The sequence below is a fragment of the Oncorhynchus mykiss genome, chromosome 5 (assembly GCF_013265735.2).
Source record: "Oncorhynchus mykiss isolate Arlee chromosome 5, USDA_OmykA_1.1, whole genome shotgun sequence".
Classification (NCBI taxonomy): domain Eukaryota; kingdom Metazoa; phylum Chordata; class Actinopteri; order Salmoniformes; family Salmonidae; genus Oncorhynchus; species Oncorhynchus mykiss.
The window spans coordinates 60,359,694-60,368,390 of record NC_048569.1 but is presented as its reverse complement, the minus strand read 5'-3'; positions in this window follow the sequence as shown (position 1 = coordinate 60,368,390).

Here is an 8,697-nt window from a genome sequence, read left to right as displayed (position 1 = left end):
ATACTTTAAACGCCCAACTAAACCTGAGTGTAATCTCCGATGACCCCCTCTCCTCTCCTCCATCCCTCCCACCCTGCACTCACCACACTGTCCCCCTCACCTCACCAGACACCCCCCCCCCCACTCCACCCAATCAAAACACTCATACAAGGCCTTTCTAAAGAATGTCTTGGCCCGCTGTACACACTCACTCACACAGCAGCCCTCAGCCAATCTCCTTATTTGGGTTGCTATGTTTTCACTGAAAAAAAAGACCGATCAGACAGGAGAGAGAAGGCCTGTTTCCACATTTAACCTTGTGGATGGAAGTGTTGACATACAGTACAAGGCTTAACACACTTCTTGTCCTGCTCAAGAATAGGTTTAGGCTCTGTTATGAGTGAGCCAGAGCGAGAGAGAGAGATTGAGAGAAAGAGAACGAAAGAAAAAAAGAGAGTTATCAAGTTGTGATTGCTTAGTGAAGATGTCTGTAGGCTATTGTTGGACGGGCCATCCAAGCCACTAATACAGGATGCTTAGCAGCTCCAGATACATCAAAGGACAGATCTAATGAGGTTGCATTGACGTAGTTTCCCCTCACCAAGCTGATATTAGTGGGAATGGCAGGGTTTTGAGGTTTGGATGAGGGGATCAGATGTCCTGTTGATGGGAGAGAATGGAGTACAGGGTTGGATAGGTTACCTTCTAAATGTAATCCATTACATTTACTAGTTTCCTGTCCAAAAATGTAATCAGTAACGTAACATTTGGATGACCAAAACTCAGTAATGTAATCGTATTACTTTCAGTTACTGTTAGATTACTTTCCATTAGAAGACAAAAAGGATCCATCAAACACATTTGGTGTGTCATCATGTGGTCTCTGACTTGTGGTCAGACTCGCTCAGGTAGAACAAACTTAATCTTGCGCCTTTTTTCAATTCTGAATTAAATGTCATTGAGAAAACAGAAAGGTGTCATATTGTATTTTTTCATTCTTTCTGAATTTAAAAGTAATCCAAAAAGTACATGTAATCAGTTACTCCCCAACCCTGATGGAGAATAATGGCTGCCATCAAAACAGGACGATAAACACGATTCTAATTAAGGTTTGACATACATCTACTATAGTAATAAATAGAAGGCAAAATTCTGCATTTTGCTACCAAACACCAACCTCTGATAGATACAGTTTTGCCCAGATTTCTGTAAACCTGATATTTGAGTTTGATGAGTGAGGGGTGAAAATTCACAGAGAGCCAGGGCATTGTGAACAATGGTAGAACTGTGGAGAGCTTCTCTCTCATAGGGGTGTATGTGGAGAGATGTGCAGGGGGTAGGGGTGTAACCCCCCTAAACCTGGACCTGTAGCCTGTTTGTCTGTTCACAGCTTAGTAGCATAGCAGCTGCACTACAACTGTCTAGCTGTGGTAAACCACTACGACAACAGCCTACGCAACTAATTACAATGTTATTTTAAGCTAATAGCAGTGTTAACACTGTGTATATTCTCCTTGGCATGTTTATCCAAAGCAAAACACATAGACAAAATATATCTGGGATCAGTCTCTTCCACACACACTACTTGTGTATAGACAGCATAGCTGTAAATGAATCATTCCTAAAGATTAGGAAGAAAAAAAAACAGTATATTCCAACTGGTTGGATGTTACACAATAGTAAATGTTTTTAGAGGGGTCGGAAGAGGCCTCTTGGCGACCTTTATTGATTGGCCCTACACGTAGTATCCAGCGAGGATCCTGATCTGATTTGTAAACACTGTGCTTTCACTGTTAGATGTTCGTTCGGGTTGTCAGTGGCTAAGGCATCCCATCCGCCCCGACTCACCTTTTTTATTTATTTATTTCACCTTTATTTAACCAGGTAGGCAAGTTGAGAACAAGTTCTCATTTACAATTGCGACCTGGCCAAGATAAAGCAAAGCAGTTCGACAGATACAACGACACAGAGTTACACATGGAGTAAAACAAACATACAGTCAATAATACAGTATAAACAAGTCTATATACAATGTGAGCAAATGAGGTGAGAAGGGAGGTAAAGGCAAAAAAGGCCATGGTGGCAAGGTAAATACAATATAGCAAGTAAAACGCTGGAATGGTAGTTTTGCAATGGAAGAATGTGCAAAGTAGAAATACAAATAATGGGGTGCAAAGGAGCAAAATAAATAAATAAATTAAATACAGTTGGGAAAGAGGTAGTTGTTTGGGCTAAATTATAGGTGGGCTATGTACAGGTGCAGTAATCTGTGAGCTGCTCTGACAGTTGGTGCTTAAAGCTAGTGAGGGAGATAAGTGTTTCCAGTTTCAGAGATTTTTGTAGTTCGTTCCAGTCATTGGCAGCAGAGAACTGGAAAGAGAGGCGGCCAAAGAAAGAATTGGTTTTGGGGGTGACTAGAGAGATATACCTGCTGATATACCTGATTCATGGAGCAGCATTGTTTACAGACACATCAGCTGCTATGACTTGGGTGACACTGAGGTGCAAAGCTGCCATAGTCCCATCGTTTAGGGTCCTATCATCCTCCAACGGGGATTTCGGGAAAACCAGGGAATGTATTGAAAGTTCCCGTCATTTTGCAACCCTGCCCATCATACATATTTCCCCCTTAAGCGGTGCCAAGGGAGTTGGCCAGAAAAAGCTCACTAGAGGAAAAATGTCACACCATGTACCATCCAGCCCACCCGTTAACCCAGGCTAACAGCTTCATCGCAGGGCCATAAGTAGTTCCGATAAAGCCTGCTAAGTCCATAAGCATTTGATACATGGCAAAGATCATTTGTTGATAGGTTAAGAGGATGATAATATGGCTTTAAGGAGAACAACACATTTGTATTGCATGTAAGAACTGTAAGCCAGTGCGGCTAAAGGTATCCCCCTAAGATAGTTAGTGGGTCTTATTATAACAAATCTCATCCACTAAGGAATGAGACACGAGGAATCCAAATCCAAAAAGGAACATTTACTTGTTTTTCTAGTGTTTTCATGATTCTTTGTTGTGGCGTTTTTTCCCTTTGAGAATAAGACATTGCACTGCTATCCTGTTCACATTGCATTTCTGCATGGATGGATCCCACTGGAATTTCCCAAATACGGAGCCCATTTCTGAATGTGGGTTGAGAACCAGAAGGATCACATAGGATAGTTATTTAAATATGTGTTACAATTGGCTTCCTCTGTCCCTTCAATGTCTGTCTTTGGGACAGCAGGTAGCCTAGTGGTTAAGAACATTGGGCCAGTAACCAACTGGTTCAAATCCCCGAGCCAACTAGATAAAAAATATGCCGATGTGCCCTTGAGCAATGCACTTAACCCAAGTTCCTCTGGATCAGAGCATCTGCTAAATGTCTCCTCTTTAGGAATAGGCCTGAATTTAGACAGGCAACTTGGTGGACTCTATGGAGTTGGCACCACATAGGTTGATGGGGCCTCAGAACACTCTGGATCCAGAGATCAGAAATACTTTTGAATATTTCCGCATGTTCCCATTCTCAGCTTCTGAGACAGAAACTATGGAGCATAATTTAGTGCTTTTAATATTCTCTCCCACATTTCCAGGCCCACATTCTGTTTCAGAAAAGAAGCCACAGAAATGCTTCAAAATAAGTTTGACCAATATTAAATATGTTGCTAGCGGAGTTTGAATGGCTAGTATAAGTGTACAGTTTTGATTTGTAACCATGAATTATACTGGTCTGAAGTATGTAAGGCGGAACATATGAGAGGGGTAAGGAAAGGGGAGAGTTATAATGGAATTGATGGATATTAATTCTGGCATGGATTAGGAATCTGCACAGACTCAACAACTCTTAAACGTCATTTTTTAAATGATTTTTATCTGCTGATCTTCTTCTCTCTTAAGAGGAAAGGAATCCTATTCCTACCATACCTATTATATTTTATGAGTGGTAAATCTATATGAACATGTTAATCACCACTATTAATGGCTTCGACCATGAATTACAATGTAGTTACACTTCTCTCAATTGTTCAAACAGTCATTCGTTTTCAATTTGATTCCTTATCACTATGGTGAATACAAAAGCATGTAGTCATGACTTTCACTCTTTCCCAGTCAAAGAAATTAAATCAGGCCTGAAGTACACCTCCAGCTCCATTCATCACCTTGTAATCCATCTCAGACTCTCTGACTATGACTCATCCTAGACACTGCACCACCTGGTCTCTGTTACCAGCCGTGATGATGACGTTCTCCTCCTCCTCTGTAACACACACAAACACGCTCACACAAACACTCACCTGTGTGAGAAGGGCACATGTTCCCCTGATTATCATTGCTGCCTTCGTGCCTGTTGAAATGACGTCATGCAACCCCCCCGGCCATGCACAGATGTTTGGATCACATTTAGCCAATCAGACGTGAGCTCACCTATGAACTTCCCCTTGAGCACTAGGGCATGAGGACCACGTTTTGTACCATGGTACGCTTGCAGAATAACAGAGACAGTACATAGACGCGTACACGCATACACATTAACACTGACGCTCACTCGTATACAGACACACACACCTGTGTGACTCAACCTTTGCTCACCTCTCAGTTATTCGGTGACAAAGCCTGTCCCTGTGCATGTCACCATGTGACGCCTGTGGGATCCCATATCAGTACATCACCATCACATTATACTGCCTCACAATGCACACTTCCCATTGGAAACCAGATGGGCTGTAGGCCTACGGCCAATTGTTTCTATGAAGCAAAATAACAAAGACAAGTCCAGCAGGACCACATGTTCTTTGATTTGTTCTGATCAGTACACAATAATCCAGATAGTTAATTGAGAATTGTCCTGAGGCACGCTGGGGCAGAAACCTGTGGTACAAGTTTATATGGGGTGATAATGAGCAGGATGCACACAAACAGTCATCTGATCACTCACTCATGAAGCATTGACATCACAGGAGAGAGCAAGAGACTACAGAGAGATTCCTACCTTCCCCAGGTAGGAAACAACATCTCCACCCCGCTGATCCTCAACACTGGGGCCCCACAGGGGTGCGTTCTCAGCCCTCTCCTGTACTCCCTGTTCACCCATGACCGCGTGGCGATGCACGTCTCCAACTCAATCATCAAGTTTGCAGATGACACTACAGCCTGATTACCAACAACGACATGACAGCCTACGGGGAGGAGGTGAGGGCCCTCGGAGCGTGGTGTCAGGAAAATAACCTCTCACTCAACGCCAACAAAACAAAGGAGATGATCGTGAACTACAGGGAACAGCAGAGGGAGTACCCCCCTATCCACATCGACGGGACAGTAGTGGAGAAGGTGGAAAGTTTTAAGTTCCTCGGCGTACACATCACGGACAAACTGAAATGGTCCACCCACACAGACAGCGTTGTGAAGAAGGCGTAACAGGAGGCTGATGTCACGTTCTGACCTCTATTTCCTTTGTGTTGTATTTATTTAGTATGGTCAGGGCGTGAGTTGGGTGGGCAGTCTATGTTTGTTTTTCTATGTTGTGGGGCAGTTCTATGTTTTCGGCCTAGTATGGTTCTCAATCAGAGGCAGGTGTCATTAGTTGTCTCTGATTGAGAATCATACTTAGGTAGCCTGGGTTTCACTGTGTGTTTGTGGGTGATTGTTCCTGTCTTTGTGTAGTGTTCACCAGATAGGCTGTATTAGGTTTCACGTTCCGTTTGTTGTTTTCGTATTCATTTAGTTATTTCATGTATCGTCATTCATTAAAGAACATGAGTAACCACCACGCTGCATTTCGGTCCTCTCTTTCAACAAACGAAGAACGCCGTTACAGAATCACCCACCACAACAGGACCAAGCGGTGTGGTAATGGGCAACGGAGAAAGCAGCAGCAGGAGCAGCGCGAGGAGGTATGGACATGGGAGGAGGAATTAGACGGAAGAGGACCCTGGGCTCAGCCAGGAGAATATCGCCGTCCCAAAGAAGAACTGGAGGCGGCGAAAGCGGAGAGGCGCTGGTATGAGGAGGCAGCGCGGCGTCGTGGATGGAAGCCCGGGAGTCAGCCCCAAAAATTTCTTGGGGGGGGGCTAACAGGGAGTATGGCTACGCCAGGTAGGAGACCTGAGCCAACTTCCTGTGGTTACCGGGGGGCTGGAGAGACCGGGCAGGCACCGTGTTATGCTGTGGAGTGCACGGTGTCCCCAGTGCGGGTGCACAGCCCGGTGCGGTACATTCCAGCTCCGCGTATCGGCCGGGCTAGAGTGGGCATCGAGCCAAGTGCCATGAAGCCGGCTCTACGCATCTGGTCTCCAGTGCGTCTCCTTGGGCCGGCTTACATGGCACCAGCCTTGCGCACGGTGTCCCCGGTTCGCCTGCATAGCCCAGTGCGGGCTATTCCACCTCGCCGCACTGGCAGGGCGACCGGGACCATTCAACCGGGTAAGGTTGGGCAGGCTCGGTGCTCAAGAGCTCCAGTGCGCCTGCACGGCCCGGTCTATCCGTCACCACCTCCACGCACCAGCCCTCCGGTGGCAGCTCCCCGTACCAGGCTGTCTCTCCGGCCCATCCTTGCAGGGGCTCTCTCCTCTCCAGCGCTGCCGGAGTCTCCCGCCTCTCCGGCGCTACCAGAGCCTTCCTCCTCTCCAGCGCTGCCGGAGTCTCCCGCCTGTTCGGCGCTAGGAGAGCTACTCAGCCCAGCGTTGCCGGAGCTTCCCGTCTGCCCAGCGCCGCCAGCGCCGCCCGTCTGCCCAGCGCCGCCAGTGCCGCCCGTCTGCCAGGAGCCGCCAGTGCCGCCCGTCAGCCAGGGGCCGCCAGTGCCGCCCGTCAGCCAGGGGCCGCCAGTGCCGCCCGTCAGCCAGGGGCCGCCAGTGCCGCCCGTCAGCCAGGGGCCGCCAGTGCCGCCAGTCAGCCAGGGGCCGCCAGTCAGCCCAGCGCCAGCGCCGCCAGTCAACCAGGGGCCGCCAGTGCCGCCAGTCAGCCAGGGGCCGCCAGTCAGCCAGGGGCCGCCAGTGCCGCCAGTCAGCCAGGGGCCGCTAGAGCCCCTCCGCCCGGAGCAGCTGTCCCTCTGTCCCGAGCAGCTGTCCCTCTGTCCCGAGCAGCTGTCCCTCTGTCCCGAGCAGCTGTCCCTCTGTCCCGAGCAGCTGTCCCTCTGTCCCGAGCAGCTGTCCCTCTGTCCCGAGCAGCTGTCCCTCTGTCCCGAGCAGCTGTCCCTCTGTCCCGAGCAGCTGTCCCTCTGTCCCGAGAAGCTGCCCCTCTGTCCCAAGCAGCCCCTCTGTCCAGTGGGGTCATTGAGAGGGGTGGGCATGGTGAGTAAGCCACGGAGGCGGACAATAAGGCGGACTAAGACAATGGCGAAGTGGGGTCCGCGTCCCGCGCCAGAGCCGCCACCGCGGACAGACGCCCACCCAGACCCTCCCCTATAGGTCAAGGTTTTGCGGCCGGAGTCCGCACCTTTGGGGGGGGGGGTACTGTCACGTTCTGACCTCTATTTCCTTTGTGTTGTATTTATTTAGTATGGTCAGGGCGTGAGTTGGGTGGGCAGTCTATGTTTGTTTTTCTATGTTGTGGGGCAGTCCTATGTTTTCGGCCTAGTATGGTTCTCAATCAGAGGCAGGTGTCATTAGTTGTCTCTGATTGAGAATCATACTTAGGTAGCCTGGGTTTCACTGTGTGTTTGTGGGTGATTGTTCCTGTCTTTGTGTAGTGTTCACCAGATAGGCTGTATTAGGTTTCACGTTCCGTTTGTTGTTTTCGTATTCATTTAGTTATTTCATGTATCGTCATTCATTAAAGAACATGAGTAACCACCACGCTGCATTTCGGTCCTCTCTTTCAACAAACGAAGAACGCCGTTACAGCTGAAGATATTTGGCTTGTCATCTAAAACACTCACAAAGTTTTACAGATGGACAATCGAGAGCATCCTGTCGGGCTGTATCACTGCCTGGTACGGCAATTGCACAGCCCTCAACCGCAAGGCTCTCCAGAGGGTCCATTGACTTAATAAAGGTATCCCTAGTCACTTTAAATAACACCACTTTAAATAATGTTTACATATCGTACATTACTCATCTCATATGTATATACTGTATTCTATACCATCTACTGCATCTTGCCTATGCCCCACTCCATCGCTCATCCATATAGTTATATGTGTCACGTTCTGACCATAGTTCTGTTATTTTATTCTTTGGTCAGGGCGCAGGGAGAGTGTCTGAGCCTGCCTGGGATTCTCTGGAGCAGTGTGAGGAGGGATATCGGCGAATGGAGTCAGCACGGCGGCGCGGAAGGAAGCCCGAGAGGCAGCCCCAAAAGTTTATTGGGAGGGGGCACACGGGTAGTGTGGCGAAGTCAGGTAGGAGACCTGCGCCAACTTCCCGTGCTTACCGGAGAGCGAGGCACCGTGTTATGCGGTAGAGCGCACGGTGTCCCCGGTGCGTGTGCATAGCCCGGTGCGGTACATTCCAGCTCCTCGTATCGGCCGGGCTAGAGTGGGCATCTGGTCTCTAGTGCGTCACCTCGGGCCGGCGTACATGGCACCAGCCTTACGCATGGGGTCCCCGGTTCGCCAGCACAGCCCAGTGCGAGCTATTCCACCTCGCCGCACTGGCCTGGCTGCGGGGAGCATTCAACCAGGTAAGGTTGGGCAGGCTCGGTGCTCAAGAGCTCCAGTGCGCCTGCACGGTCCGGTCTATCCTGTGCCACCTCCATGCACCAGCCCTCCGTTGGCAGCTCCCCGCACCAGGCTGTCT